Here is a 9,383-nt window from a genome sequence, read left to right on the forward strand (position 1 = left end):
TACTACCGGGTGTAGTTACATCCATTTCTCATATACTACCATGTGGTAGTATATACTCTACTTTATTACTTTTAGTATGCTCATATACTATATTTAAGATACTCCAAAGCGAATTATGTGAAAAAATTGCATGTGAGCCCATGTTTTTATAATATTTGTGAAATACGTACATATTTATACGTAAAAAGGAGTATGCTCAAAATATACTACATACTACATAAAAAATAGTATATATACTACCTAAACATTCTTACATACTACATACTACGCGTACATATCCTCCGATATGATAGATACTACCTAGAACGTATGAAACAAAAGTAGGAGTAACTACACCCGGTAGTAGGAAAAATTTGTCATATATATATATATATATATAGAAACTCTATTAATAACCCAGGATGAAGAATAAGTAATTCTTCACCCTGGTCGAGCGACCCAGCCAGTCGACACCATCGCACCCGCTTTTGACCCGCACCACTCTCCTACCCACCTAAAAAAATTTACCAACGTTTCTGCCCACGTCCCCACATTTTTTGGGTCGATTCGATTTGTGAGCGGAAAGCTGTGAGCAGTTCTGGACGCGAGCGGCGGCAGATTTCGGCGACGAGCGGGTGGCGGCATATTTCGGGTGGAGGCTGCTGCTTGCGGTGCTGGGGTGACCCCGTGGACCGGTGGCAACGTGGAGGTGAGCAGCGATGCGGAGGATCCGCTGCGGGTGGCGGCCTCGTCGGCCGGCGACATTTCGGTGGCTGCCAGCAGGAGAATAAGCACCTTGCTCTCCTCTGCGACCTCATCATCAATTGGAATCGAGAAGGTCACATCCTGTTGCTTACTCTCCATCAGAAGCCGCCAGAATCGATCGCCACCAGTCGCCCCAACTTCCAGATCCCGCCCATCAGCGCCTCAAAAGGTCAGTATTTTTTTTCTATTTGTGCATGAATTCTCGTGAAATAGTAGCAGTCTCGATTGTGCAGAAGCACCAAGTGCGTCAAATTTTCTGTTCCTTGCATTTAACTGTTTGACCCAATTTTTGATATGGTGTATCAGAAATTCAGAATAGAATAAGTTATGATGATTGTAGGAGTGATCTGCGGCTCTGAAATTATGTGATTTAGGTAGATTTCGATACAAAAGCTCTTCTTGGGTAAATCAATTAGCCAACAAATCTGAAAGAAATTTAAAGGATGCTAATTAGAGTCTGATTTGCGTCATACTAGTATATTCTGAAGAGCAACTTGCTGCTTGTTACTGCAAATGGCAAGAAGAGTACGCATTCAATGCTTTTACTATTGGAGTAGATTACAGCTTTAATATGTAGTTAGTTCATTTTTTGGGCGGTTCAAGCGAATCATTGTTTTTGAATTCACAGTGTCTATTTGATTTTCATGGGGTTGAAAGGGTCTGTCTAAAGTATTAACCTAATATAACAAAACTCTAAGGCATAATCAAGTTTGTTATTGAGTCCATGGAATCCAATTTCTACAATAATTCAACACATATTCTTGGAAAACAGTTTGTGTTCTTTAATCCAATTTGTACATTGCCCACTAGTGATTTTAGTGCCATAAAAGGAGCTGATAAGTTGCATATTTTCAGTGATGTTTCAGTTTATGCTGTAGCCCGATGTGGCATGAGATGAACTCAAACCTAATTTATTTCTACTGAATCTGACGAGCTTTTTACACTTGTGTTACTGTTTCCATCTGGGGATGAAAAAATTCTATCGTCAGATTTCAGCTGACAAGGTAAATATTGCCAGTCCCTCATCGCCGCGCTGGTGCTGCTGCCTCCATTCCTGGTTCCTCTTTGTCGTGCAAGGCAACAAAGGAGAGTCACCATGAATGCGAGGCTCGCCACCCCCGTGTTCACGACTGCTCCTGAGTCCTGACGAGGCAGAGGTCGTTGCTGGCAATCATTCAGCGAGCATGCTGTAATAAAATGATTTTTACAAACAAAACTATAAAAAATGAATCTGAGAAATGTTCCGAGATCGCCGTACTGTGTTTCAAAAACAAATGTAGTTGATCCAAGTCAGCGAGCATGCTGTGATGAAATGTAAAAACAAATATGGTTAAACAAATCTGCCGAGATCGCCGCACACCAAGTATTTTAAATGTGCTCACCATTGGGGTATGATCATTGTTCCTTTTAGATGTCTATAGTACAATTTACATCAACGCTTCTAGCCAATTTTATGTTGGATGGTTAGGATGCGAAGTTAATTTAATATCTGATACCACTTTGAAAGTTCATGTGGTAAAAAATGGAATGATTTACAAGGCTACTGAAATAATCCTTTGCTTACTGGTCACAACCACAAGAAAAGCAGCAGCTGCTCATGAACATGAATTAATAAGTAAAACATATGAAGAAGATGATTCTCATTGTTATGTGTCCCCCTTGGTTATACACACTTTTTTTCTTCTAAATTCTTCCCTCCTCCTTCCTTTTTCCTGTATATAATTTTGGGATACGTCTGGTAGAATATTTTGTGTAATCATAGGTACAAAGAGCCAATTACTCGCCATTAAGAGAAGAAATGCATAGCTCCGACTTTATTTGTAAAACGGGGTGAAAGCCTATTTCGAGAGAAATGCATAGCTCTGCTTGCCACTGTGTCTGGCAATTATGGAAATCCATAAGAAACTACTCCCTCTGTCCCATAATATAAGAGCGTCACGCTCTTATATTATGAGACAGAGGGAGTAGATGTCATTTGCTATTCTGCATCAGGTTTGGCAACAGATAGAGTGGTACTACAAACTGGTGCTGAGACACGGAAGCAAGCTCTTTTGGGTGAAGTGAAGCTCACCCTTCCTTTCCTAACAATCAGCAGAAAAATTCAGGATTGGTGCAAAGAAAGGTAAACCTGAAGGCTTCAGTTCTATTAATAGGATGATATGTTGCTGCCAGCCCATGGATATGAATGTTTTAATTGCTGCAGAGATTGTAGGACACATGAAATTGATGGGCAATCTGTGGCCACCCGCAAATTAAGTTGCTTGAAGACCAAGTTTAAACCTGTACGATGTTAGTGAAGTTGCGCCTCCATGTCTCTTCACTTCCTGATGTAATTAGTCTGGTAGTATTCAGTTCTGTAATAACGATTTATGATATATTTTTTATGCTGCTGGTTACCGATTTGCCAAGTGATATTCGATGTTCTCCAAACGAATTTTAGTAGTATCATACGGATGCTTTTTATTACTTGAGATATTTACTGGAAACATCAGTTACTTTCTGTATGGAATCTATTTATCATATGGCTCAGTTGTGGTTTTAGGATTTAAGGCCACCAGGCAGAGTTCTTGTATTGGCTCTCAGTTTCTGTACATTAATGCCTTTCACGGGGCTGATTTTCCCCTTTTAGATTGGTTATTATCATAATCTGTACGTTGCCTAATATAGCTTTTTCTTAAGTCATGGTTGTACAAATGCCTCATGTACGCTATGACGTCAAAAAAATGCCTCACACTACATTGGTCATCACTTCTTTAAGCCTGTTCTGAAATTTTCTTATGCCAAAAGTGCCTTGTGTGCAAAATGAATTAATGGACCATTATCGCTACCAAAATTACCTTGTACAAAACGATTAGTGGATCAGGTGCAGAACGACTATTAAAAGACTAGTGAAAATACCTAATGTACATTATAGGAATGCAACTTTATCCTATATGAAAGAAGTCAGGAACGCCTTCCCATTCGTTGCCGTAAGATTACATCAGCATCGTTCGTTTTTATATTGTGATCTCGTTGGACGATACACAAGAGGACGTAACATTCATTCTGTAAGATTACCTCGTAACTCACAGGCATGCATTCTGTAAGATTACCAAGATCCTTTTTGTACGGCGGCGGTACAACTTTCCTTCCATGCCATTGTAATCTTACCTCAAGTCTTTTATTTCTTATGTTTTGAAGTTTCTGAGCGTGGGATTGGACTGGGGTGAGGAATAAGAATTCCTCACCCAGGGTGACGAATAGCGCGACCATATATATATATATATATATATATATATATATATATATATATATATATATATATATATATATATATATATATATATATATCAACATATACAATACCAAATATATATACCATGAATCTACATTTCGTAATGAATCTAATAATATTAATTTGACATTGTGAATGTTGATACTGTTTTCTATAAGTTTTGTCAAATTAGAGATACTTTGACTTTGAACAAAACTTCTATGCATACTAAAAAGGACTGGAGTGAGTACTAAACCAAGATGGAGTCTGATAAGAGCTACAGCGAAATAAATATCTCCACCCAAAAGCTTTGTGACAAGTAACTTTAATATCATCAGATTTTCATGTTTGGGAATCATTGATGGGTTTTCGTTTTCCAAGTAGGGGTGGCTTTTCTAGTTGGCATGTATCTATTTCTCCATTATGGGAAGACACTTGGTTGGGTGACTCCCCCTCTTTGTCAGGAATAACCCCTATCGGACAATGTTGTCCAGAGAAACCATGTGTTGTTAGCCAAGTCTATGTTTAGTCGGTTTGGATGGTAGTCCAGCAATAGTATTGATGTTGCATAGGTGTACTATGTAAATTTCTATTGCTGTTGCCGAAGCCTCGATATTTTACATTTTTTCTTCTTCTTGTACCACTTGATATATACAATTAAAGATGATTGTATGCATCAATCTGTGCAGAGGCCAAGGATTATTTTCTTTGTCAAAAATGAATAGTTCCAAACTATAGAAGAGCTCAATATAAAGCACACTTTCCCAGTTCAAATGAGCACAATAGAGCCGACATGCAATCAATTAGTTGACGCATGTGGTTTCATTATTTGCAGGAGGCAGGACAGGTTGGAATTCCTCTACGAGTCAGGGTTGGGTGTCGGTAATGGGAGCTCGGATGGATTCCAAGCACTGCATCAACCTGACCCGGCGGCAGCTGTCGCCTCCTCTTCTGCTCCAACGATTGCTGGATCTTGCAAGGTATCTCGGCTGTTCCTTATCTCCCTGGTGAATCTTGTCCATTGTCTTCGTGGATTTGCACGTATACCTACACAATTGTCAAATAAATATCAGTGTTGCTTATGTAATTGTATTTTTTTTTCTTTACTTTTGAAAATAGAGCTACTTGTTTGGTGGTTTCATATTGAATTGTACTATAGAAATGAGCACAAACAGAAATGTGGGAAACTAGATTTAATGGGCCATGTTGGTTGGGGGTCTGTATGGTTGATTGACTCCTAAATGAAGTCCAACACAAAATAAAACTCCTAATTAGAGTGGGATTGTGGGACACTTGATTTCATGGTTGATTGCATGCAGGGATTGCACGCTTCATGTCATTCTTACTAAGACAAAGGTTGCTACATGCAAATTAAGCTCTATGATTGATGTTGTTTAAAGAGAAGCCACCAGTGGTAGTTGTTGCACGTTTCATTCAGTGGGCATACTGACAACCAAGGGGGAGAAAGACATGCACATACAAGCGAGATGATGAAATAAATCATTTAGAATGCTGTGTTATTTTATTTTATTTTCAAGCATGACAGTATGCGTTAATCTGTTTTTGAACGAAAAAAAATCAAGGGTGTTAATTGAACACTTTTGAAGTGATGGAATTAACAAAATTTTGCAAGTTCCACAAATTTTTTCCTCCATTATTCATTCTAGGTATTTCTCTTTGTATCTTTTACTGAAACTAAGGTAGACATGCATGACCGCAATAAAATTATTTTTACACTATCAGATGGCAAAGCCCGTATAATAAATAGGAGACCTCCTCTGTTCCAGACATCCCTAAGTAGTACAACAACTATACCTTGGGCAAGCTGCGAAACCCACCACACCGGCGAGGCGCACGCAGCCGACCGAGCTCCAAAAATGGCAGCCACGACAGCGACACCACAGGTGCACATCGAGTCCATACAGACGGTCTTGCCGACTCGCGCCGTTGAGCCAGACAGGACGCGCCGCCGCTCCCGGAGACCGCGCTGCAGCGGCGCCTCCGCGTGGTGCTGTACTACAGCGCCGATGGTCACGCGCCGTGGGAGGAAGGTATATGGGTAAGGGAGTCGCTGGGCGAGGCGCTGTGCTTCTTCCCGGAGCTGGCGGGCAGGCTCCGGCGCCGGGCCGACGGGGACGGGTCGTGGGAGGTGAAGCTGAACGACGCAGGGGTGAGGTTGCAGCAGGCGACGGTGGAGATGAGCATGGAGGATTTCCTGGCAGACAAGGACCGGGCGCGGAAGGAAGCCGCGCTGGCGCCGTGGGTGGACGTGAGCGCCGAGGATCCTGATATGTGCTCGCTCCTCTTCATGCAGGTATTTGCACGCGCATTGGGATACTTGTGAAGTTTCAGTTTTTTCTTCTTCTTGAATTTGGTCAGTTTCTCAACTTTTAGATCAACGTCTAACCATTATATCATTTTCATATACTCCCTTCTTTCTATATTAAATTTTCGCTAAACGGATATATCTAGTACTGAAATACGTCATGATTTATGAAAATATAGAGACTAACAACTTGCTAAATTTGCACACTTTATTTGGATGTCCGAAAACTCTAATAGGGAGAATTAGGTAAAAGATTACGATGAAATGTAGTGCCCAAATGATTTTGGCTAATTATTGCGAAAATAGAGGGTTATCTGTCAGTCACATTTAAGTGGATGCCGACGGATCCCACCGTACATCCGTGGCGTCCATTATAAATCTGGTGGCCCATGTAGGAATTTTTGGATTTTCACTAGGAAACCATTTTTATTAGATACTTTGCCTTTAATTAAAGTCACATAAAGTGGTTTGATACAATTCAAGAGAAGTTGCCTTAGCGAACCAACCTGTGGTTGGATGGTTAGAGGGACCGTGGTATACCCAGCCCACCAGGGTTCAAATGCTGGTGCTCGCATTTATTCCGGCGATGCGCATTCAGTGGGAGGAGACGTTCCCGTCGACGACGAGGCGCCTACGGTGACTTTGTAAATCTCAAGATAATATGCCGGCTCAGTATTTCGGAGGTGCTCATAGGGGTAGGGTGTGCGTGTGTGCGTTTGTATGGGTGAGTGTACGCGCGTGTATATGAGCGCTTGTGTCTGTACTGACGTTCACAAAAAAAAGAAAAGCTGCCTTAAAAAGCTATACATGTGTAATATCTGAACTCTAACACACGCCTCACTCACACTACAGCCACCCACAGACTGAGCTTCTATGACTTAACTACACCTGCCTTTGAATGTATGACATATGGGCCCACATGTCATACACCCAAAGGCAGATGCAGTAAGTCATTGAAGTTGCTCCCCTGTAAAGACATCTGGTGCGTAAGTTAGGCCTACGAAATTTCGGTGTGAATTTTGGGGACATGGGTCCACGTACGCCTATTTGAACAAAAACATAAAAATAACAAGAAGATTGATTCTATTTTGTGACAAACATAGTGTAGCATAATACGCAAATTGCGCTACGGATGGAATTGATTCAGTACACTACATGGTTGAGTGGACATGTTCATGAGTGACAATGGCTTTATACTCCACTCTTCTAGTAATAACGTACGTAGTGCGTAATATTTATTTATTTTATTTTGCGAAAATTATATTTGTAGTGATATTATATACGATTACTTCTGTTTAGCCAAAAAAAAAAGTGCATGAATTCTGATGCCCTGTCCACTACAGCTGAATCGGTTCCAGGACGGGGGATACGCCATGGGAGTGAGCTGCACGGTGCTGCTGTCTGACCCGTTGTCGCTGGCGAGGTTCCTCCTCACGTGGGCGCGCACGCACACGGAGATGAAGGGGCAAAACAAGGTCGTCCTCAGGCCGATGATGCAGTACATGGCATACTTCGAGCGGCCGGAGATCTGCTGCAAGCGCATCAGGTCCTTCCCCATCGACTCTGTCGCCGCCGACGGTGCCCACGCCCAGACCGTGCTCTTCAGGATCGCCGCCGGCTCCGCGACCGGCGACTTCCGCACGCTCGCTGCGGCCTGTATCGACCAGGCGAGCAAGGAGCTCGAGGTGGACAGAGTGTCGCGGTTCACGCTCGTCGTCGCCCCCCGAGACTCCACCTGCGGAGCGACAACCGTCGAGACATCGGTCATGGCGGATGGCCTGAAGAAGGGTGGCGCCGGCCATGCGCTGGAAGCCGTGGAGTGGAGCGAGCTGAGGCTGGACGAGCTGACTCTCAGGGACGTCAAGCCCGTGCATGTGTCGTACGGAATTGTGGCGGGCGGAGACGAAGGGCTCGTCGTCGTCATGCCTGATGGTGATGGTTTCCTCGTCACGGCAACTATTCCGAAGTAGGCGCTGGCTAGGAGTAGGAGGTGATGGTTTCCCTGTCTCGTCAAGGCACCAAAGTTTGGAAGTCGTCATGGATTCATGGTTAGTTGTTTCCTTGTTTTTGTTTATTGATTGATAGATGTGTATGTTACCTTGATTAAAGGATTTGAGTGGTGCTGTGCGACTTGCTAAACAAATCTAAAAAACGAGATAAATGGTGAACGTGAGCGTTGGATGGACGGCGGTAATCCACGTCCTCGCTTTCACTTGGTGAACCTGCAGCGCGGCATTTTTGGCCGCCAATATGCTTCCCCGTTTCGTTCCATGGTCCAATGCTCGTCATCAAAACTAAAACGCTCAATCACGCGCGACGGGCAGTTCATCACGAAAAGGATATATGGACCCCTCCCCTCCCCTCCCGTCCAAGAGGAAAAACGAGAGATGAGTCCAACTGAATCCCATTCTTCGCTAGATTTTGTTAGTCCTAGCTAATCTCATGCATATAGCGTAGAGTTTTCTTTCTGTTTAAAATAATGCGTGTGCATGGGTCGGATGTGACCTGCGCATGCACGCACGTAGTGGGGAGGACTGCACTCGCACGCATCTCTCCTTAGCGCGTTTTCCTCCCGGTCTGTTGGCTTTGCTTGTGATCCAGTCGCTGGATGGAGCGACAGATACGGATCAAGGCAGCTGGGGCCGGGAGGTGGTTAGCTTCACTTTGTAGTCGACAGAAGGATAAGCAATACAGAAAACAGAAAACGATGCGCAGTGTTGGCAGCACAAACCTCACGAATTCATCCCCTCTCGTCTACCTCTCTCTCTCTCTGTGACTCGTTCGATCGGCAACAACAGATTTCCCTTGCTCTTCATCCCGTTGCAAGGGGAGGATGAAGTAGATCTTTCAGATGAGCTGAAGGATTTGGGTATGAACTAATTATTGTATGCAGTGGCGAAACTTGCTAAAAAATCAATCTAAGCTTGCCCAAATTTTTTTCCCTTCACAACTTGATCCAAGGCTGGGGGCCAATGCCCCCCTCCCCTGGTAGTGCACGATCTTCCGCATGAACGAGGGGTTTCGTGAGAAGAGCGTTGATGAAGCAGGGCTAACGATCTT

The 9,383-nt window shown here is 43.2% G+C and overlaps 1 pseudogene; it reads left to right on the top strand.

The window, feature by feature from the left end:
• Positions 1-4,257: 4,257 nt before the first annotated feature.
• On the top strand, positions 4,258-8,293 carry LOC123139775 (protein ECERIFERUM 26-like; annotated as a pseudogene).
• The last annotated feature ends 1,090 nt before the right edge of the window (positions 8,294-9,383 follow it).

Source organism: Triticum aestivum, chromosome 6B, assembly GCF_018294505.1.
Source record: "Triticum aestivum cultivar Chinese Spring chromosome 6B, IWGSC CS RefSeq v2.1, whole genome shotgun sequence".
Taxonomy (NCBI): Eukaryota; Viridiplantae; Streptophyta; class Magnoliopsida; order Poales; family Poaceae; genus Triticum; species Triticum aestivum.